Source organism: Natator depressus, chromosome 3, assembly GCF_965152275.1.
Source record: "Natator depressus isolate rNatDep1 chromosome 3, rNatDep2.hap1, whole genome shotgun sequence".
NCBI classification, from domain to species: Eukaryota; Metazoa; Chordata; order Testudines; family Cheloniidae; genus Natator; species Natator depressus.
Genome location: NC_134236.1, coordinates 14,180,356 through 14,204,378, shown reverse-complemented (window position 1 = coordinate 14,204,378; position 24,023 = coordinate 14,180,356). Strand labels below are relative to the sequence as shown.

The 24,023-nt window shown below is 45.1% G+C and overlaps 1 protein-coding gene across 1 annotated transcript in view; it reads right to left on the bottom strand.

Moving 5' to 3' along the window:
* Positions 1–24,023, bottom strand: part of PKHD1 (PKHD1 ciliary IPT domain containing fibrocystin/polyductin) — a 369,527-nt gene that overhangs the window by 236,703 nt on the left and 108,801 nt on the right. The window lies entirely within an intron of this gene.

The following is a 24,023-nucleotide window of genomic DNA, read 5'->3' as shown; positions in this document are numbered from 1 at the left end:
CACCTGCTTGCTATAGATTGCACCCATTTGTTTCTGAGTGAAATTCAAAACACTGATTCTGATCAATGAAGCCCTATGTGGCTTCAGTCCTGTCTACCTCAGAATCTCTCTCCCCATATGCTATCTTGATAAATCAGATGGTCTGGCATGGTCCTGACAACAGTTCCCAGATATCAGTAGTAGGAACTAGAGGCAGGGCATTCTCCAGGGGACAGGGATGGGGTTTTGTTTATTTCAATGGCTCAACAAGGCCCAAATTTCCAGGGCACACTGGGTGTTCGCCCACGAAAGCTTATGCTCCAATACGTCTGTTAGTCTATAAGGACTCTTTGCCACTTATTCACTAAAGATTTTGCTAGACCCTTGAGTGATTCAAATGTAGTTTGTAGGGTAGAAGTAGGGTTTTTTTCCCAATTGACTTGCCATCAGTTTTGTTTTTTGCTGAACAATGTTTTATACTGACTGTTCATGCACCACTTCGAGACTGGCAGGGGTGCATTTTGGAAAACAAACATTTAGGTAGATAAGAATTTGCTACACTAGACAGGACTAATAGTCCATCAAGTCTGCTATCCAGTATCCACAGCTTGGATCCTTATCAGAACCAAACCTTTTTCGGGCTCCTTGCTGGTGGGAACATTAGAAGTGGCTAATGTTGACCAATATATGCTACCTAGCATATAGATCATATTAATATGCATCACCTGCACCACACGTATATTAGTGTGCATTAAGCACAAACAGAATTAAATACAAACCGTATAGTAGTTATATAACCTAAATTGGCCTCTACCTTTACTATAATCCTATTCTCTTATGCTAAGTATCCCATAACACCTTGCATTACCCGAAGTAAGCTTTGGCTTAAGTACATAGGAAAATTGTCAGGATCAGGACATATGATTATTTTATCATAGCAACAGGTAGGGAGTTATTCTCCCAGGCCAGTACTGGAATCTCCCAAAGGAAGAAGACAAGACATATAATTGTTTTGGCCTAATACAAACCTAGGAGATGCCTTTAGTACCTGGAATGCATGTGTTCAGAACAAAGAGATAAGGGGTATAGCATAGTACCAGAAAAACAAGGTAAAAAACTGATTGGTAAAACGCTAGTTTCAGGTGATGTACGCTGTACCTTTTACTTATAAACTGGTAGGGTACAAAAAGATGGCTTTAGAGGTGTAACTCTGGGTGCACACCTTCTGCGTAAGGTTAATGTAACAATGCTGCACAAGACAGCTTCCCGGAGATTGGTATCATATAGAATCTTTCTCCTGTACAACATTATTATTGGCTTTTAGTAATAAACATGACTGACATTGGTTATTTAGTCTCTTGAGTATATTTCATAATGAATTAAAGTGTGGTCAAGCAATTGACTATACAATTTGTCAACACTAGATAGTATTATTTATTTACAGTAGCACTAACAATGTGCTGGGTGCTTTCTACACAGTCACAGAAATCACAGAAATGTTGGACTGGAAGGGACCTCAGTAAGTCATCTAATCCAGTCCCCTGCACTTAAGGAAGGACTAAGTATTATCTAGACCATCCCTGACAGGTGTTTGTCTAACCTGTTCTTAAAAACATCCAATGATGGAGATTCCACAACCTCCCTACATAATTGTTCCAGTGCTTAACTAACCTTACATAGGGTTGCCAACTTTCTACTCGCACAAAACCGAATACCCTTGCCCTGCCTCTCCTCTGAGGCCCCGCCCATGCCCTGCCCCTTCTCCGAGGCTCACTCCATCTCCCCCTCCCTCTGTCGCTTACTCCCCCACCATCACTCACTCGCTCATTTACACTGGGCTGGCTCAGAGGGTTGGGTGCGGGAGGGGGTGAGGGCTCTGGCTGGGGGTGCGGGCTCTGGGTTGAGGCTAGGGATGAGGGGTTTGGGGTGCAGGAGGGTGCTCTGGGCTGGGATTGAGAGGTTTGGAGGGTGGGAGGGGGATCAGGGCTGGGGCTAGGGCTGGGGCAGGGGGTTGGAGCCTGGGAGAGGGTCAGGGGTGCAGGCTCTGGACAGCTCTTACCTCAAGCAGCTCCCGGAAGCACTGGCATGTCCCCTCTCCGGCTCCTATGCTGAGGCGTGGCTAGGCAGCTCTGCGCACTACCCTGTCCGCAGACTCCTGGCCAACGGGAGCTGTGGAGGTGGGGCTTGGGGAACGGACAGTACGTGGAGCCCCCTGCCTGCCCCTACATGTAGGAGGCAGACGGGGGACATGCCGGCTGCTTCTTGGGAGCCGCACAGTGCAGAGGCTAGCAGGGAACCTGCCAGCCCCACTGTATGGCACCACTACCTGGACAGTCAATGGCCCAGTCCGCGGTGCTGACCGGAGCCGCCAGGATCCCTTCTCGACCGGGTGTTCCGGTTGAAAACCGGACACCTGGTCACCCTATCCTTACAGTTAGGGAGTTTTTCCTAGCATCTTGCCGAAATCCCCCTTACTGCAATTTAGGCCCATTCTTTCTTGTCCTGTCCTCAGTGGTAAGGAGAACAATTTATCCTCCTCCTCTTGAAAACAATCTTTTATGTACTTTAAGACTGTTACCATGTCCCTCCTCTGTCTTCTCTTCTCCATACTAAACAAACCCAATTTTTTCAATCTTTCCTCGTACATCATGTTTTCTAGACCTTTAATCATTTTTTGTTGCTCTCTTCTGAACTTTCTCCAATCTGTCCACATCTTTCCTGAATTGTGGTGCCCAGAACTGGGCACAATGCTCCAGTTGAGACTTTAACAGTGCTGAGTAGAGTTGATGAAATATTTCTCGTTTCTCCTGATAATACAGCCCAGAATTATGTTCACTTTTTTTTTTTTTGCGCATTACATTGTTGACTCATATTTAGTTTGTGATCTACTATAACCCCAAGATCTTTTTCTGCAGTACTCCTTCCTAGGCAGTCATTTCCCATTTTGTGTTTGTGCAATTGATTATTCCTTCCTAAGTGTTGTACTTTGCATTTGTCCTTATTGAATTTCAATTTCAAACCACCTCTTCAGTTTGTCAACATCACTTGGAATTCTAAACCTGTCCTCCAAAGCACATGCAACTCTCCCAGCTTCGTATCTTCCACAAACTTTATAAATGCACTCTTTATGCCATTATCCAAATCATTCATGAAGATATTGACTAGAACCAGACCTTAGACAGATCCATGTGGGACCCCACTCAATATGCCCTTCCTACTTGACTGTGAACCACTGATAACTACTCTTTGAGTACAGTTTTCCAACCAGTTGTGCACCCACCTTTTTCATAGGTTTATCTAGGTTATATTTCCCTTGTTTGTTTATGAGAAAAGCATGTGAAGCAGTATTAAAAGCCTTACTCAAGTCCAGATATATCACATCTACTACTTCACATCATCCATAAGGCTTGATACCCTGTCAAAGGAGGATAGTGAGTTGGTTTGACATAATTTATTCTTGACAAATCCATTTTGACTGTTATTATCACCTTATCCTTAAGGGGTGGTACTACAAGGAGAAGCTCACAATGTAAATACAGACTGAGAAATACAGGCAGAGGTTAGGAGAAGGGGAGCAACAATATGCAATGCACCTACAAGTCAAATCTTTTCACTGTTGGCACCATGGAAGAAGTGGGTCTTAAATAGGGACTCAAGTATGGACAGGGTAGATGCCTTGAACCTTAGATAAATACTCATCTCTTTAAAGAAAATAAGGTTCTCTCAGCAACAGAGAAATGGAAAAAACAGATAGGTTGTGTGAGGAAGCAGGGTTTTCAGAAAATCAAGCCTTTCACGGGTCCTTGCTAAAGTAAATATTTCATTCTTCATGAGGAATCTCCAACATTAAAGGAACTTTTGTTCAATGGGGAACAAGCAAAGGAGGAGGTATAAAACATCTTCATTTCTTCTCCATTGCTTTGCAGTATGTCTCAGCAGAACAAATGCTGCTTTGCTAAATGGCAGGGTAGGCCAACCCACGCAACAATATCCTAATGTTTATAACTACCTGTCTGACGGCGTCTCGGCCACTCTGTGTAGTACATTAGGGGTGATGGCTGATATATGGTTACCATCAAATGGTTTGCCTCCTCCTAGCTAGGAGCATTCCTCTGAGACAAGGTTCTTATTGAGCCTGATACAATACCCAGTGAAGTCAAGAAGGGTCTTTCCACTGACTTCAACAGGCCCTTTATGTTGTGATAGGCATGGAAAAAAGTGGTTGCTCTTATTGTTTAGTACTTGTATCACTTTTTGGGTAGGTAGGCCTCTAGAGGAATCAAGAAGAAATGGTCGCTTTGTGATTTTGGCTTCCTGAGAACAGAAGCTCATCATTGGACCTAGGGTCTCACACAGGGTGCAGATGTAACCCACACACCTTCTGGGTGTGGTGTTCTGTCCCACTAGTGGCACCGAGACCACTTAAAGAGAGAGATATAAAATGAGTCTGCTCCACAGCCTTAGCTAAGAGCCAGTTGGCTCTAGCTCATGCAGTAGAGGCACATGCACTAAGCTCCAGAGAGCCGCGGTTTGATCCTGCCTGCTAATGACCGGGGTCTGTTGATGTTACACAGACTCCTCAACTCTTTTCATTTATGTCCTCTCTTTCCAACATGAAATGTGTCTCTCTTTTTTCATCGCTCCCCACCCCCCGCCCACAAACACAAGTACAATCCCCCTGGGCAGAGGCCAGCTACTATTCCCAATGCCATCCCATATGACGCCAAAAACCCAGATGTAGTGATGCTTCCCAAGCCAATTATGGATGGGAACAGTCCACAAAATAAGACCCTTCATCCATCCTAAGGACCAAACTCAGAAAAGGCATAAACCACCCTACTAGACTTTACTTTTCATTTATTTGTATTATGGTAGCACCTAGGAGCCCCATAGTGCTAGTTCCTTCCCCCAAGGAATTTACAGTTGTGACAAAGTTCTTCCTCTACCTTGGTGGGTATAGCTGTGCGACAGCTACAACTCCCTGGGCTACTTCCCCATGGCCTCCTCCCAACACCTTCTTTATCCTCACCATAGGACCTTTCTCCTGGTGTCTGATAATGCTTGTACTCCTCAGTTCTCCAGTGGTACGCCTTCTCACTCTCAGCTCCTAATGCCTCTCGCTCCCAGCTCCTCACATGCACACCACAAACTGAAATGAGCTCCTTTTTAAACCCCGGTGCCCTGATTAGCCTGCCTTAATTTATTCTAGCAGCTTCTTGATTGGCTGCAGGTGTTCTAATCAGCCTGTCTGCCTTAATTGTTTCCAGAAAGTTCCTGATTGTTCTGGAACCTTCCCTGTTACCTTACCCAGGGAAAAGGGACCTACTTAACCTGGGGCTAATATATCTGCCTTCTATCACTCTCCTGTAGCCATCTGGCCCGACCCTGTCACACAGTCTAACTATCCAAGGCAGAATAAGGAAGTTTTATCATCTGAATGGCTCTGAATCTTTGAAGTGGAGTTTAAAAAAAAAAAAACCTCTAAATATACAAATAGATCAATACCAACCATCCAGACAACCTCAAGGCCTAGCTCTGGCCAGCTGGCAAAATCCTGTCAATGTCATGGCAGGAATGGGTCTGAAGAAGGGACTTGAAGGGGGAAAAAAAAGGATGGATCAGTTCAAGGAGCATGCTCCACCTGCAAAGGGCAGCATGAAAGAAAGCACAAGATGCTTGTGGGAGAAGCAGGCAGTCTAGGCTAGTACCCTTGGAGGAGCTGAGAGGCCATGAGAGACTCAGTAAGAACCATGAGACGATAATAGGGAGGAGTAGAGCTACAAAGGGCCTTACATGGCAGTGTGGCCTAGTAGATAAGCACTAGCCTAGGAGTCAGGAGAGTGGGGTTCTGTTCCTGGCTCTGCCACTGACTGATTTGTAACCTTGGGCCAGTCACTTCCTCACTCGCTTGGTCTTGTCTATTTAGACTATGAGCTCTTTGGAACAGGCATTCTCTCATTTATGTGGTTGTATAGCACACAGCGCAATGGGACCTCTTGGCACTACCATAATACAAATAGTGGTCAAGGCAAGGGGGCCTTACGTATTGTTCTGTCCTATGTGACAACAGTACTCCTCCACCTCACGAGGGTGTTATAACTGATGTTAGTAAGATTTGTCAAGTACCTAGAGCCCCTCAAAGGAAAGCTACTACCTAGCTGCAGAGTAAATAGCAGGGTAGCCCTTTTTATCAAGTATTAGATGGGCACAGGAGCCATCCTGGCTCATTGTGTCACAACTCCATGTTCCTCCCTTTTCCCCCATAGCAGGTCTCAGCCTTCCCTCCCACTCCCGGTTTGTTCAGTGATGGCCACGAAAGGCGAAGAATAGCCGCACACAGTTTTCCATAGAAGTGAGACTCTTTTTTTGGTTCTAGTTAGAACCCAGCACTCCTGCAATGTCATTCTATAAACAGTTCCTGTTAACACTGAAGAGCAGCAGCAGCTGCAGTGGCCGAGGTCATGGCTGACTGCCTCTCCGGACACGTTTGTTTGATGAGCCTGTAGAACCAGTGGGAGGGGAGGGGAGGGGAGTGCATGGGGCCGAGCGCTGCTTATGCTGTCTTTTGTTCTTTCATTTCATCCGTCATCAAAGGTGGTTCTGATCCAACTTTTCTGCGAGCGGAAGTGATGTGGGCCCAAAACAGAAATCTGAGATCTGAACACACCCAGACCTGGATCCAGAGCTGACATTTGGGCCACTGCCAAACAGAGGAGGAGTGCAGGTTTCATGGAACTCTACTTATAACCACTGGCTTGTTTGTGAGCTGCTTCCTTTCCTGTAGATACATATCTTCCCCTTCTGCCCTTGTCTTTACATTTACAGATATGCCAGTGCTATAGGTCAGGAGCTGTAACCACGGCTGCTCATTGTAAATGAGGCATGTAAAGAAAAGTACAAAAGGATCCTTGTCTCAGTGTACAGAGAAATCAATGCAGTCCCTGCTGCACTGTCTGATGTAAACATTAAACTCACACATAACCTAGAGGTCTCAAACAACTGCTGAACTAATAACGATAAATGGACCCAAAACACAAAAATTCACCCCAGACCCAGATTCTAAATATGCTAACATGTTTCAGTCCTGTTTTTACTTAAAGACATTTTAAACCCCCCACACCACCACCACCTTTATTGTAGCTTCATGGTATCCCACTACCAGGGATGATTGGGAGTGGTGAGCACAAGTGATTGAGAACCAACTCCATATTCCGGCTAAGAGCCTGTGTAGCTGCAGGTAGCAGGGATGGTTCTCCTGAGGACATGCTGGTGACTTTAAAAAAAAAAAATCTTCAGTACCACAGGTGACACTAGGCCATCGAGTCAGTAGTGAGCCAATGCCCCATAATATGCTATATGCAGTATAATGTCAAAGATGAAGTGAACTCCTGACCATGTGTGGCCCTTGAAGAGCTTGTGACACTTTTTTTTGACAACAAAGAGTGAGGCGTGTCTGGTTAGTAGGAATCCTAACTTCTATTCCCACTAACACCGACTTGCTGTGTGATTTGTTCAAGTCACTTAATGGCTGTGCCTCAGTTTCTCCACCTGTTAAGTGGGGATAGCCATTCTTACCTCACAGGGTTATTGTGAGGATTAATTCACTTCTCATAAAGCAGATAGAGATCCTGGGACAAAACGTTCTATAGAAATGCAAAATATTAACCACCCTGTTGCTCTAGCCCCGCTGCAGTTCAGCTGATTACATCCTGCACACCATCTGTAACGTCTTTCTCCAGTTTCAAGTAGATTTCTCTTCTTCATCCTCTTCACTGTTAGGGTGGGTTGCTGCTGTGGAGCAGCCCAGCACGGTCTCTATTTCAGGGCATGTCCACACTACAAAATGAAGTCTGTTTAAGTCAACGCACAGCCACCGCAGTAATTAAAGCGGTGAGTCACGTCCACATTATGCGCCTTCTTCGGTGGTGCGCATCCTTACCAAGAGCGCTTCCACTGACTGAAATGGGCATTGTAGGGCACCGACAGCTGGAGCTCCACCACCCTAGGGCTGACAGCCAGAGCTGTGAGCCTGGCACGGGGTTCACAGCTGGAGCCCCTCCCCCTCCGCCCTGGGGCTGACAGCCAACGGGTGATGTAAATAACGCAGTGTCTACAGAGACACTGCATTGCCCTAACCATATCGACCTAAGTGCGACGCCTCTCACAGAGGTGGAGTTATTAAGTCGATAGAGTGAGTGACTTACATGGGCGGGAGCCCCATTGTAGTGTAGACACTTACAGAGTTAGGTCCAAATAACTAAGCTGCCTTACGTTGACCTAACTCTGTAGTCAGGGACAACCTGTGCCTGCTGATAGTGGGGGGGGCCAGAGTGAGGGCAACCAGCTGCAGCAGTGTTACGGAGCATGCTCAGTCCATGTGAGCATGCTCAGTACAAGCCAAGCAGCAAATTTGTGGGGGCATGTGACCCCGCACGCCCACCCCCCATGCATCTTCTCTGTCTGTAGTGTAGACCAGGCCTCAGTTGCAGGTGAAGTGATTGCTATAGAGCATAACCTTAATCTCACTTAATCTCAGATACCTAATAGTGTTTTGTTTTTTAAGGAAAATGACTGCCACTCCCCAAAAAGACAACAAGCCTGATCCTGTGATCAAAGACGACCAAAAGCTTAAATGCTAATACAGTAAATAGCCATCATAAATTTAACTAAAGCGCATTGCTTGTTATTTTACCCAGAGTCTATCCTATATATTGTGAATTTAAACTAAAGGCTCTTTGGGACAGGGACTCCAAGTGAAATCCTGACTCTACAGGAGTTTTGCTTTTGACTTCATTGGAGCCAGGATTTCACTATCTGACTTTAGACATGTCTTCAAGGTGCTGAGCACAAAGCTAATACTATATACCAAAATAATAATCACTACCACGTTGCTTTCCTGCATGCAAAAATATCCTTATAACCACTTATCTATTGGGGGAGGGGGAGGGAATACACCTTTAAGTAATGTAGCCATTACCCGCTGCTGGTCATGAAGCAGTGAACAAGCAAAGGTTGGAACACTACAGCCATATCAGAGAGATTGACACACATGAGGAAGCCTTTCCTGCAGTAGTGACAGATTGCCATTTAACCAGCAAGTATAGAGCAAGTGTTTTTGTTCCCAGTCACTAGTGAGAGACAAGGTTAACATTTTAAGTGATGGAATACAGTGTATATTTCCCCACGCCATGGACCCAGGACTCCACACCACATTTGAAAACACTTAATTTCAGTGATGGAATACATGGGACCTCACTTTCCGGGCTGTGAACTCTTGACAGCTCCTCAATTTAATTCACCAGGGAAACCATTTCCTCCCCCATCCCCCGCTTCAATCCACCTGAAGGAAAGCAAAGCACATATTTGGAGGAGACAAAGAAGTGGGTTTTTATTTTATTACCCTAGATGTCTTTTAGATGGGAAGTATTCACAGCCATCTGCTCTAATTATTCCTCCTGTATTGGCCACCATCTTCATGCAACAATAGAAATAATTATCTCCTCAAGGGCAAAAGAAAAAAAATATTTACAGAAACAAACAAAAGTGGATTATTTTTAGCTCCTAGGGGAAAAAAAGAAACAACAAGCTACTTCCTAATGAAGAAGCAATTAGGAAGGTGGGTAGAGCATCTATAATTAAATCGGACAAATTGGTGCAGGGACCTCCCTCCCACACACATGCTGCAAAATCTAACTCAATGCAGGTATGTGGTTAACATACAAGATATTCTCCAGGCTGATTGAACCAAATTTGTCTTGTTACAGCCCCTGTAGTCAGGTGCTTCATTCACACTGACATATAATTGATCCATCCCAAGATGCACCTGTGTGGCATAAGACAAGGAACACTCACCATGATTAATACAGGCGAGAGATGTAGCAGGGCACCATGGTGTCTATTTGACCTTGCTCTCCCAGCTACCTAGATGCTCATATAGCTCCCATCATCATGGTGTGGTAGAGTGGACTTCTGGCTACGCTACCTAGGTCTAATAATTCAGTGGAAGCCTGACGCATTCTTCTTTACAAGTGTAAATCAGGCTGAATGTATTTAGAAAACTCTTTCCATAGTTCAGAGGAGGAAAACAGATGGGATTTTATTCTCATTTCCACTAAGGCCTCTTTACATCACTCTGGCAACATAAAGGGGTGTTAGCGTCAATGAGAACCAGTGCCTTTGAGTACGGTTCATCTCCTCGCAGCTTCCTGTAAGCAAAGGATTGAGGATTTCCCAGGTGGGAAAGTGAATACTATGTGTTGTGCTAGAGAACAACATGGACATCAGTGTAAGCTCACTGTCAAGGTGCTCACAAGTATAATGTCAGAGCATAACACAATATCATCTGCACATGAGCATCCAGTCCATGCACCAATGGTCAAGGGTGCTGTTGCAAAGGGCACTACAGGGCAGGATACCAGACTTACTGAGTAGACAAACAGCTTACCGGGTAAGAGAAATAAACTAGAACCTCCAAGAAAACCTGTCCGAGCTAGGTCACTGCCAGCCCCTGAGAACCACACTGCAGGGTTCAGTTAGTGAGCTACTTTCTGAACCAACCCACCCACCCCTTCCACCCCACAGGGAAGTGAGTTAGTCATTTCCACTTGCTCTACAGCTGGTTCAGAGAGAACAACACGGCCAGAACGGGCATATTTTCTTTTTCCCCCACCCTAGACTTTCTTTAGCGTTTCCTGGGAAAGATCAGAGCCTCTCCAGGGAAACCAACCTTCCAGCTCAAGAAGGACTGTACCCAAGAGTTCTCACCCAATATGGACCTTAAATGATACACTGCGCCCCACTCTGCTCCACGTGATGAGAATCTGAAGGAAACAAGTCTTCCACGGAGGGAAGGGTCTCACATGTTGGTGGTCCAAATTCAGACATCATATTCGGGGCAGTGTAATTTACATGTGGGTAACACCACCTAGCTCCTACTTAGTGCTTTTCATCAGTAGATCTCAAAGTTCTTTACACAGGAGGTCAGCATCATTATCCCAATTTTACAGATGGAGAAACTGAGGCTTAGAGAGGAGAAGTGATTTGCCTAAGGTCACCGAGCAGGTCAGTGGCAGAATATAACATCAATTTTTTTAAAGGCTCCATAAGTGATCCTGGCAATTACAGGCCAATAAGCCCAACTTCAATACAGGTAAACTGGTTGAAACTACAGTGAAGAACAAAAATGCCAGACACACAGATGAACATGATTTGTTGGGGAAGAGTCAGCACAGCTTTTGTAAAGGGAAATCATGCCTCTACTAGAATTCTTTGCCGGGGGGGGGGGGGGGGGCGAACAAACATATAGACATGGGTGACCCAGTGGATATAGTATGTTTAGTCTTTCAGAAAGTTTTTGACAAGGTCCCTCATCAAAGGCTCTTAAGCAAAGTATACAGTCATGGGATAAGAGGGAAGGTCCTCTCATGGATCAATAATTGGTAAAAAGATAAACAAAGTGTAGGAATAAATGGTCAGTTTTCACAGTGGAGAAAGGTAAATAGTGGGGTCCCCCAGAGGTCTGTACCGGGACCAGTACTGTTCAACATATTCATAAATCATCTGGGAAAAGGGGTAAATGGTGAGGTGCCAAAGTTTGCAGACAATACAAAATTGCTCAAGATAGTTAAGTTCAAAGCAGACTGTGAAGCATTACAAGGCGATCTCACAAAACTGGGTGACTGGGGAACAAAATGGCAGATGAAATTCAATGTTGATAAATGCAGAGTAATGCACATTGGAAAACATAATCCCAACTCTACCTACAAAACGATGGGGTCTAAATTAGCTATTACCACACAAGAAAGAGATCTTGGCGTCACTGTGGCTAGTTCTCTGAAAACATCTGCTTCACATGTAGCAGCAGTCAAAAAAGCTAACAGACTGTGACGAACCATTAGGAAAGGGATAGATAGTAAAACAGTAAATATCATAACACCACTACATAAATCCATGGTACACCCGCAACTTACTGCATGCATCTCTGGGCACCCCATCTCAAGAAAAATATATTAGAAGTGGAAAAGGTACAGAGAGGGGCAACAAAACGATGAGGGGTATAGAACAGCTTCCGTAAGAGGAGAGATTAAAAAGACTGGGACTGTTCATCTTAGGAAAGAAACAATTAAGGGGGATTTGATAGAGATCTATAAAATCATGAATAGCGTAAAGTGAATAAGGAAGTGTGTTTTATTACTTCACATAAAACAAGAACCAGGGATCCCCCAATGAAACTAATAGGCAGCAGGTTTAAACAAACATATGGAAATACTTCTTCATACAATGCACGGTCAACCTGTGGAACCTGTTGGAAAGTAAGGGATGTTGTGAAGGCGAAAAGCGTAACTGGGTTCAAAAAAGAATTAGGTAGCTCATGGAGGATTGGTCCGTTAACGGCTAGTAGTCAGGATGGTCAGGGACGTAACCCCATCCTTTGTGTGTCCCTAAACCTCTGACTGGCAGATGCTGGGACTGGAATGACAGGGAATGGATCACTTGATAATTGCTCTGTTTTGTTCGTTCCCTCTGAAGCATCTGGCACCAGCCACTGTCAGAAGACTGGGCTACATGGACCATTGGTCTGACCCAGTATGGCCATTCTTATGAGACTCCAGTTTGAACTAGTATAGGTGCACCTCTTCAGGAGGGTGGCTTTGCTGAAGATGTCACAACCTGAGTGAATTTGCCTAATCACCCTCTGCTGCTTTCCTATTTACCCTTCTCATGGAAATACCTACAATTCCAGAACAACACACATACACAACTGCATTTGCAATACAATGGACCCCAAAGTTACTAACCTAATTCAATCAGGTTTCAGAGTAACAGCCATGTTAGTTTGTATTCGCAAAAAGAAAAGGAGTACTTGTGGCACCTTAGAGACTAACCAATTTATTTGAGCATAAGCTTTCGTGAGCTACAGCTCACTTCATCGGATGAAGTGAGCTGTAGCTCACGAAAGCTTATGCTCAAATAAATTGGTTAGTCTCTAAGGTGCCACAAGTACTCCTTTTCTTTTTGCTAATTCAATCAGGTTCAACTTCACTCAGTAAAGTTCATTCAGGATAGTGCAGGTAAGTGTCAGTATGTCACACTCAGCTCTTCCCAGGATTTTATCCACAATAAAAGGAGAAGGGAGATTCTCTTCAGCTACCCTGAAGCAACCTCATTGATTCCACTGAATTGCACTGGAACAATAGTGGAAGACTTTGGCCCAGTTCATTTACGATGGAACTGATAAATGATGCCGTCTCCCACCAACTATTACGGGACAAATCTATTTACACACACAAAATTGACCTGGGCCAGTGAGGTGGGACTGGAACCAGGAAACTGGCAGGTCCCAAAGGTAAAAATGCATTTCCATCCAACGGCATTAGTAACTCAAGACCATAAACAAACAAAGCTATCATTAATTACTCAGACAGGGGCAGCCGCAAGAGCAGTGAGAAGACCCAAAAGCCAACTGCGAATAGTTCATCTAGCTGATTAGTTTGGGGCAGGGGGAATGAGTGGGCAGTTTAGGAGGTCAGAGCCCATGGCACAAGCCAGTCTGCAAGCCAATTTGCAGCTGGACAATGGCACAATAGAGAACTTGAATCCTATAAAAAGCTTTTCCAGCAGGGGAGTAATCACTGCAATTTCTGAGCACAGAAGGTAAGGCTCTTTGCACCAGAGGTAATTAATTAAGGACACGGAATATTGGTTTGATCAAGTGGTGCTTTTGCAGGAAAGCTACTGAAAAGATGGCAACGCACATGTGTGTGTGTGTGCGCACCTCAGTTAAGACACCAGCCTTAATAACCTCCCTTTTACCTACTGAGGCAATAAAGCCCAGTTGAGAATAGTAAGGCTCAAAGTCCTAGTGTGAAATAATCAACACTAAACCAATCAGTAATTAAAGGAACCATGCGAGTAAAGTTCATAAACGGAAAAGGAATCTTAAACAGGTATGTACCTGTGTCCTCTTTAATAAAACAATGTTCCACAATCCCAGAATCCTGGAATGCAAATAGAGTTGCTTTCAATTCCAGCCACCTGGCTACAACAACAAATAATGCATTGCTACTCAGTGGGCTGGCTTTTAGGCATCGTCACCCATTTACAGAACACATGTGGTCTAGAAGAATATAAACCACGATGGGCAGAGTTAGAACAGAACCTTCCCAAAATTTAGATGTTGGGTGAAACCCTGGCCCCACTGAAGTCAATGGCAAAATTCCCACTGACTTCAGTGGGGCCAGGATTTTATCCTTCGGAGTTTTAGTTCAGCCCATTACAGGGAACTTCAGAGAAGGAGCCACATTATAAGAAGCTGAGACACAGGTCCAAACTTTCCCTTTGTTAACTGAGTGCAAATGTATTGTCTTCTTCCTAATGTCCATTTCTGGCCTGATTTTCAGAGATTATTCATTTTAGTGAAAGCTGTCCAGATCTAGTATTTTAAACCACAAGATCATCTTGCATGGAGAGAGAGAGAGCGCGCACATATGAATGAGATAATGGAATGTAGTTCTCCAGTTTCGACACATCTTGGATGTTGTTTTCCAACCCACAGTTGAAAGGCACACATGATTTACACAGCAATGTAAATCACCAACTTCTCAGAGGCATGTCAACTAATGGTAAATGTCAGGTTAATGCTAACAAGCAAACTGAAAGATTCAATTGTTTACACAAACAATGTCCCTAGCCTACAGCCTGGGCTGGCCATCATAGACCGTAGTCCATGCTGTATAAACCCTTTCACTTGATTACATCATCTTTACTTCCTGCAGTGTGTTTTCTCAGTTTTGTTGCAAACACAAATATTAACATTACTGTCATCCAGCCACCTGAAGAAAAAATATACAACATGTACCAGCAGGGAGGATTTCTGAATGATTTCAATAGTAAAAAGTGCAGAAAAGGGGTCTGATCCAATCCCAGTGATGCCAGTATAAAACCATTGACTTCCTTGGAAGTTGGACCAGGCTCCAGAATAACTCTCGCTTTAGTATTCTGAAAGACGTATGTTTGGTTTTTTAAACTTTCTGGAGTCCTAGGCCCCACCCACTATTGAGTGAGCGGTGTAGGATAGTGGTCGGAACACAGTATTGGGAGCCAGGAACTGCTGACTTCTGTCTGATACTGACCCCTTGGTGTATTTGGAATTTAACCCAGCTGTGTCTCATTTTCCCCAAACTCACCTCACAGCCAGGAGTGCTGCAAAGATCCACTGGCTGATAAGTGGAACGTGCTTTGAAAATTAAAATTTCTGCACAAATGCTGTGTCGCATTTTCTTCTATGTAAAACAGAAGGCACATAAACAAGCATAGTCAAAACATAACCAGATAGGAACTAACACATTCTACACATTGAACTTAAACACATGCATCAATATCCTTAGAGGCAGGGCTGAAAGGGATATTGCATGTCATTACATCCAAATGCACCCCCTCTACTATTAAGAGGTTTAGCCACCATGTTTTTCAACACTCCTGTGAATGGTGCCTCCTTCCCCTGGGGTCAGCCCATTCTCCAATTGTTCACATCAATAGGAAGATTTTGTTTTTAATCTATACCTGTGCTTTAGTTTAAAACCATCACATCTTGTACTATATCCCACTGGCCCATCTCCACCATGTCATTTCTCTTGTGACTGAATAAACCAGTGTAATATGTTGGACCTCCATAGCACCTTCCAGCCATAGGCCTCACAGAACTTTACACACATTAATGAATGAAGCACTTCTATTACAGTAACTGCTGGTAAGTATTATTATCCCTATTTTATATAAGGGTAAACTGAGGCACAGACGCTTACTTGACTTAGAATTGTAGGGTTAGAAGGGACCACAAGGGTCATCTAGTCTAACCCCCTGCCAAGATGCAGGACTTTGTTTAGACGCTGTCTAAACCAACCAAGATAGATGGACATCCAGGCTCCTTTTGAAAACCTCCAGTGAAGAAGCTTCCACAGCCTCCCCAGGCAGTCTGTTCCATTGTCCCACTGTTCTTACAGTTAGGAAGTTTTCCCTGAGATTTAAGCTAAATCTGGTCTGCTGTAGTTTGAACCCACTGCCTCTTGTCCTGCCCTCTGTGGAAAAAGAGAACAACTTTTCTCCATCTTTTTAATGGCAGCCTTTCAAGTATCTGAAGACCACTATCATATCCTCCCTTAATCTCCTCTTTGCCAAACTAAACATACCCAGCCTTTGCTCATATGGCTTTCATTCCATCCCTTTGATCATCTTTGTTGCTCACCTCTGGATCCCTTACAGTTTCTCTGCATCCTTTCTATACATTGGTGACCAAAACTGAACACGGTACTCCAGCTGAGGCCTAACCAGCACTGAACAGAGCAGTTCTATCGCCTCCTGTGACTAGGGTGACCAGATGTCCCGATTTTATAGGGACAGTCCCAATATTTGGGTTTTTTTCTTATATAGGCTCCTATTACCCCCCACCCCCGTCCCGATTTTTCACACTTGCTGTCTGGTCACCCTACCTGTGACTTGCATGCTATGCCTCTGTTAATGCAACCTAAAATTGCATTTGCTTTTTTTGCAACAGCATTGCATTGCTGACTCATGTTGAGGTTGTGATTCACCACAACTCCCAGATCCTTCTCAGCAGTGCAGCTGCCAAGCCAGTTATCCCCCATTCTGTATTTGTGAATTTGGTTTTTCTCCCCTAAGTGTAGCACCTGACATTTATCTTTGCTGAATTTCATTTTGTTGTCCATAGCCCTGTTCTCCAATTTATCAAGATCCCTCTGAGTTTTAGCTCTGTCCCCCAGTGTATTGGCAACGCTCCCACCTTTCTGTCATCTTCAAACTTGATTAGCACACTCTCTATACCTACATCCAGATCATTAATAAAGATGTTAAACAACATCAGACCCAGAACAGATCCCCGTGGAAGCCCACTTGAGACCTCTCCCCAATCCAACATCATTCCATTAATAGTTCCTCTTTGTTTGCAGTTGTTTAACCAATTCTGTATCGACTTAATGGTAGCTCTGTCAAACCCACATTTCTCCAGCTTACTTATGAGCAGGGCCGGCTCCAGGCACCAGCGAAGGAAGCAGGTGCCTAGGGCGGCACTCCGTCCGTCATCGGGGCAGCACTCCATCCATCATCGGGGCGGCACGTCCAGGTCTTCGGCAGCAATTCAGCGGTGGGCCTGCAGTCCCTCTCTTTGTCTTCAGCAGCAGCTCAACCAGGCTTGAGTTGTTGGGTTTTTTTCCTTCACTGTTTGGGGCGGCAAAAAAGCTGGAGCCGGCCCTGCTTATGAGAATGTCACGTGGGACTGTGTCAAAAGCCTTGCTGAAGTCCCTGTATATTATGTCCACCGCATTCCCCCCAGCCACCAAATCAGTCAGCCTGTCAAAGAAGGAAATGAAGCTGGTTTGGCATGATTTCTTCTTGGTAAATCCATGGTGGCTGCTTGTGATCACTCCTTTATCCTCCAGGTATTCGCAAATTGAATGTTTTATACTGTGCTCTCATAGCTTCCCAGGATCAAAGTTAGGCTGACTGGTCTATCGTTTCCCAGCTCCTCCTATTTCCCCTTTTTAAAGATGGACATTACATTAGCCCTTCTGTCGTCTTCTGGAACCTCTCCTGTCATCCATGAGTGTGTAAATATTATTGCCAGTGGCTCTGAGATTTCTTCAGCTACTTCCTTCTGTACTCTCAGTGAATAGCATCCGGCCCTGCTGATTCGAATTCATTCAAATTGGTCAGAAGACTGCTGACATCTTCTTTACTTACCCCAGTCTGCATCCCTTCCCCTTTATCATCTCATCTATGGTAACCACACTAGTCATCTGGTGACATGTTATTTTTTGAGAGAACACTGAAGCAAAGTAGGCATAGCGCAGCTCTGCTGTCCTATCATTTTCCTATCTTGCCTAACTGGAAGGGCTTCAATTTACTATCTTTGAGGGCTGATGGTTGGGGCAGTCACCTGGGAGCAAGAAGATCTAGTTCAGATCTCTGCACCAGGGTGGGATTCAAGCTTTGGTCTCCTACAGCCCAGGACTACTGAGGGGAGGGAAGAAAAGCCTCCTCCTCCAGGTGTTTTGTGAATGGCGCCTAACTCCCCTTGTGAATCACAGAACTGTAAGGGACCTCAAGAGGTCATCTAATCCAGTCCCCTGCACTCAAGGCAGGACTAAGTATTCTCTAGACCAGGGATCTCAAACTCGAATCACCAGGAGGGCCACATGAGGACTAGTACATTGGCCCGAGGGCCGCATCAGTGACCTCCCCCACCCCGCTGCCCCTGCTCCCAATCCACCCCTTCCATGAGGTCCTGCCCCTGCCCCGCCTCTTCCTACCCCTTCCCCGCCCCCATTCCAACCCCTTCCCCAAAGTCCCCACCCCTATTCCAACACCTTCCCCAAATCCCCGCCCCTGCCCCGCCTCTTCTCCGCCTCCTCCCCTAAGGGCGTGGCTCCCCGCTCCTCCCCCCATCCTCCTGGAAAGCACTAAGCGCCTGGAGGTAGGCAGAGGAGCTGGGACACGGCGCACTGGGGAGGTGGAGGGGAGCTTTATAATAACCCTGCAGGCCATGTGTTTGAGACCCCTGATCTAGACCATCCTTGACAGGTATTTGTCCAATCTGCTCTTAAAAATCGCCAATGGTGGAGATTTCACAGCCTCCCTAGGCAATTTATTCCTGTGCTTAACCACTCTGACAGTTAAGAAGTTTTTCCCTAATGTCTAACCTACATCACCCTTGCTGCAATTTGAACCCATTGCTTCTTGTCCTATCCTCAGAGAATCTAGCCCCCAATTTCTTTTTGTCCAAAACGATTCAGCGTATTCATGTCAAATTCGTGAATGCTTTCAGAGAACCCTAAGCTGCTTTTTTTTTGGAAAATAAACCATTTGTCTGAAAAATTTCACTCAGCTCTACTGCTAATCCTTCAAGATCAAGACCAAGGAGCAGGGTAAGGGAAGTTTGCTTGGCCACTGTCTGCTGGCTCTGTTCCGTGGTTAGGCAGAGGACCTCACTCTCCAGGGCTGTCATGCTGGTTAAGCAAGATCTTTAAGGGTTTGTCTACACAGCCCATGGCAGCCAGTCTCAATGCCCGGGATGACAGACTCGGGCTCGTGCTACTGTGCTAACAATAACACTGTAGACATTGCCACTTGGGCTGGAGTTTGGGCTCTGAAACCCACCACCTCCCTAGGATTCCGAACCCGAGCTCCAGTTCGACGGCAATATCTGCCGTAATATTTTTAGCGTGGTTGCTCGACCCCATGTCTGTCGTCCCTGGCCAAGAGTCGCTACCCACTCGCTGTGTTGACGTATTCTAAGTGCCCCTGTGCCTAATCTGCAAGCTTCCAGAGTCCGCTTTCAAAGGCAATGTCCTGTTTAGCCCTAGCCCGTCAACAACATGCTTTCTTAGCCTATCTGTATGCATTATCTACTGCTGTAATGTATCATTGTACTGAACTTCAGCATCATTACAGGTAAATACTCAGGTTTAAATGCAAACATAATTGCATAATGCTGTACAGCCAGGAAGAATAATGCAGGAAATAGAGCCAGCTCCATCTGATAGTGCAATCTGCCTGGAACTCTGAGTGTTCGGATCAAACACACAGCCCAGCTGGGTTGCAAAGAATAAAAATGCTTGGCAGTATCTTTATTGTCATCATCAAAAACATTTATCTGCCAGAAAGGTAAAAAGGTGAAGAAGGAACTTTCAAAAACGAAGCAGCACCAGCGCTTGGATGAAACTGGTTTACTGGGCGGGGGTGAAGTTGTGCCATGGTTAAGGTTGCAAGAGCACATTTTGTTAAAGCTGGATTTTTAAGTGCTTTAAACAGATTTGGAGGATGTTCACATGTTTCAAATAGTTAACATGAAAAGCATGCACCAACAGAGTCTACACAGAGCTGCTAAAGCGCTCTACAAACCACCCCCACCCCCATCTTGTACACTTTGCCCTTCTGTGCAGACAGGCCCTAAGTGACTTACTCAAGGCCACACAGGAAGTCTGTGGCAGAGCAAGACCTTGAATTCAGGTCCCCCAAGTCCTAGGCTAGGCCCCTAACCACTGCATCATCCTTCCTCTCCCTCTTCAGCAGCACTAAAATCCATTAAACCCTTTCTTAAATCAATATCACTTGCATCAGGAAATTATCAAACCAAACTAAACTGATCTAAGCAGAGGTTAAACTAGTTTAAGTATATCTGCATTAAGCATTTAATTACATTACCAATTTAGTTAAACTGGTACAAGTTTTCTAACATACATCATGCCTGAGGACCTAATCCTGCAAAACGTATACACATAATTAACTTTAAGCACCTGAGTAGCTTCACTGCAGTCAATGGGACCAAGCATGTGCTTAAGGTTAAGCACATGCATATTTGCAGGCTTAGGTCCTAAACAGGGACCAAAATGCGTCTGATGGGTGTAGAACACGGAGGAGGAGGAGGTTAGTCAGAAGACAAGAATGAAAGCAGTAGGAACACAGGGCTGCATGCATGAGCTATGAGGGGGCTGGATAAGTGTGGGGCTGCAAGGTTTAAATAATATATGTAAGCAAGAGAGGTTAATGAGGCAATGAGGTCATGATGCCAGCCTACCACTTGCCTGGCCATTATCATTGGTCAGGATATTGAATCCAGCATTCTCTGCCCCAGGATCCTGCTCGGTGCACTCTGGGCCAGATTTTCAAAAGCGTTTAGGTGCCTATAGATGCAGGCAGACATCCAGTGGGATTTTCAAATCAGGGTTTGACTTCACTAGGAATTAGGCATCCAGGTGCTCCTGAAAATCCCATTAAGCACCAATCTGCATCTTTGGGCACCTAAAGACCTTTGACTATCTGGCCCTCTATTTTTCCAGTTTAATGCAAGCTGCACATAGAATCATAGAATCTCAGGGTTGGAAGGGACCTCAGGAGATCATCTAGTCCCACCCCCTGCTCAAAGCAGGACCAATCCCCAACTAAATCATCCCAGCCAGGGCTTTGTCAAGCTTGAACTTAAAAACCTCTAAGGAAGGAGATTCCACCACCTCCCTAGGTAACCCATTCCAGTTAACCACAAGTAACCACATCATAGAGAAAACTCTGCCAACGTGTCCTAAGTCTCCCTAGGTTGGGGCATTCTGACGAAAAGCAGAAATGATTCCCAACCCCCAACTTGCGCTAGCCCTAATTAGCAGCAAAGGACCTAGCTTCTTCTTAAGGAAAGGCAGACGTGCTCTTTCACTCAAGAGAATAAACCATGGAGCTCCCGACTCTCCAAACGCCCTGCATGGAAACTAGCTCTGTATTGCTGGCACCGAATTCTGCAAAGACTGTGCTGGCAAAGTGCATGCAGAAGCAGGGACCATTTTGCTTACCCATAACTTGTGTCCTTGTTCTAATGGTCCTTCTGGAGCTTCGCTGGGGTGCACTACTGCTTGGGCCTGGTCAGCATTGGCCATGCCTCCTCTTGGTCCCAATTCACTTCTTCCCTCCTCTGGCCCACTCCTCACCACAGAATCTTCCGTGTTGGGGAAGGGACTCCTGGCACTGCTGACAGATGTAACTGTATGCCTAGGGGCCCCCTTTGCAAGGAGTATTCTCTAAGGCAACCTCATGTCTGCCTTACAGCTTCTTTGCACCTGTCCAGCTGGCACAAAGGGCTCATACAGCAATAACAACTCCAGCCCTGGATCACAGACGTAGCTAAGCAGAGAGGGAAAGACCTATTACGGGGTATCGTCTGATCCCTCCCCTTGGCCAGTACAGGACTAGTCTCTGAACTATATTTCATAGCATTTCGTCTGGGTAGGTAAATCTATAACGTTACATGGATTCTGTGTTTCCTTATAGCTATGTAATACTGTGTGCATGTGTATCACTGAGCTCAGATGAAAAGCAACTTCAAGAATTCATCTCCAAATCACCTAGTATTCACAGGGAGAGTGTTAAAGGACAAGGCCAATTAAAGAAAACAGAGATGATCAACTAGAAACCCAATGTTGGGAAAGCTGAGAATGACCTCTACCAGAACCAGAGAGAGAAGGTGCGGGGGGGAGGGGGAGAAAGAGGGAGAGACTCAATAAATAAATAGAAACAAAAAACAATGATGTCTTCCCTCAATTTTATTTGAGGAAGTTAAGTTTGCACAGCTCCTCGCAAACTGTCTTTGGCTAAAATCACCACTAATGAGCTCTGACATTTGAAATTTAACTGAGCATGAGCTAACAGCTCCCAGCTCTGAACCACCCATGAAGTCAACTGGAAATATTTTGCTAAAGCCGTAGACCGGCTAACAGCCTGTTTATTGAAAAGACACAGCTTTCAAGGGAAAGTGTTTATAGCCACCACTTTACCTGTCGCTTCCCTGCCCTATGCCGTCTGCTTTTCTTCAGGGGGTCTGCAAGGAACTCAGTCCCTCAGCTCCTTCTAGCCACTATTCCATTTGCTTTTTTATTAATAATAATTATTATTAGGCAGCCTTACAAACCCTTAATGAAGTCCTTTTCTTTGCAGCAATTTACAAGGACAGATTGGAAACTACAGGCTTCCATATAGATGGCTGCTTACAAGGAAAGCATGCACTGCACCAAGCAAGCAGTTGTTATGTCAGAGTATCACCTAGTTATTAGGGAGGCATTGGAAAAAGGGTAGGTTTTACTGGCAATCACATAAAATTAACCCTTTCCTTAAAGAGAAAACAGAGACTATAATAGGTTAATTATGGTGTAGATATTTAACAGTCTGGCTTTTCCTCCTGCTTCAGCAATTTACCAGTTTACATTTTATGAACTGATACCATGTGGCGATTCAATCACCCATTATCTTTAACTCCAGCTAATTTTGTTTAACCTTACAAGGGTTTCTCCATTGCATTAGCAGATACAGAAAAAAGAAACTAGGCTTGTGAAAAAAGGAGCAGTGCCAGTGATTTCAATGGAATTATGTCGATGGGCCATGTTACTGCCATGCATAAGTGATTGCAGGATCAGAGCCTATATATGGTCACTTAAGAAAGTGGCCTGATTTGCAAAGGTGCAGAGCAGCACAAATGCTATTGACTTCAATGGGAATGCTCGAAGAGTCAAGTCCATCAGCCCCAAACCTGCCAATCATTATGGATGGTATTAGCTCCACTGACCTTAATGGGGGGCTACATATATGCCTAAATTAAGCATCTGCATGAGTGTTGGCAGGATTGGGACCTTACTATGGCTTTAGGTACCTAATTTAAAGCATCTGAATTTGAAAATGCTGCACTTGGATATTACATGAAATGGTGATTAAAGGGTGACAAAACAGGTGGAGCGGAGTGGGCAGCTGTACCTCTTCTGTGGATAGAAGGCCAGATTTTCAAACTGGGTTATCACCCCTTTATGTCACTCCAGGAACATAATGGGGCCATTATCTAGCTACAAATGGTCAGCAGAGAATTCCCCTGGCAGAGGGGACTCTCTGCCCATGGATCTGCATGACAGCCTGACCCTGCAGCTCCATCTCCACCCCTTCCCAGTGTAGGTGGCAAGGCTGGAGTATGGAGGGGGCCACAACAAGCCTCCAATGGAGTAGGATCCTATGTCAATGATGTCATTTAGAGCCACCTGAAAGCTGCTCTAGCTCACATCAGGCTGAGGACAGGCTGGAACCATCTCTCCAATGGCCTGTCCATGTCTCCTGAGCGGAGCAGAGTTCCATCATAGGACACAATCAAACCCAATCTATTCTGGTCTTTAAGGGTATATCTACACAACATTTTGGCCCCAGCCTCCCAGCCTACGTCGACAGACTCAGGCTTGTGGGGCTCCCACTAGCACTCTGGAAATAGCTGTGTAGAAAATGCTTTGAAGTTGTGACTTCAGGTTAGAGCTCAGGCTCTGAAGCCTAGGGAGAGGACTAGGTAGCTAGTCTCTACAGCTAGTTTTAGAGCACTAGCATGAACCCCACAAACCAGAGAGTCTGCCAACCAAACCTGGGTAGGTAGGCCCAGAATGCTGTGTAGACCCTAAGTGACCCCAACTGTGCTATTGATGAATTCGGGGAGGAAGAGAGGGGCTTTGGCTTTGACTTCA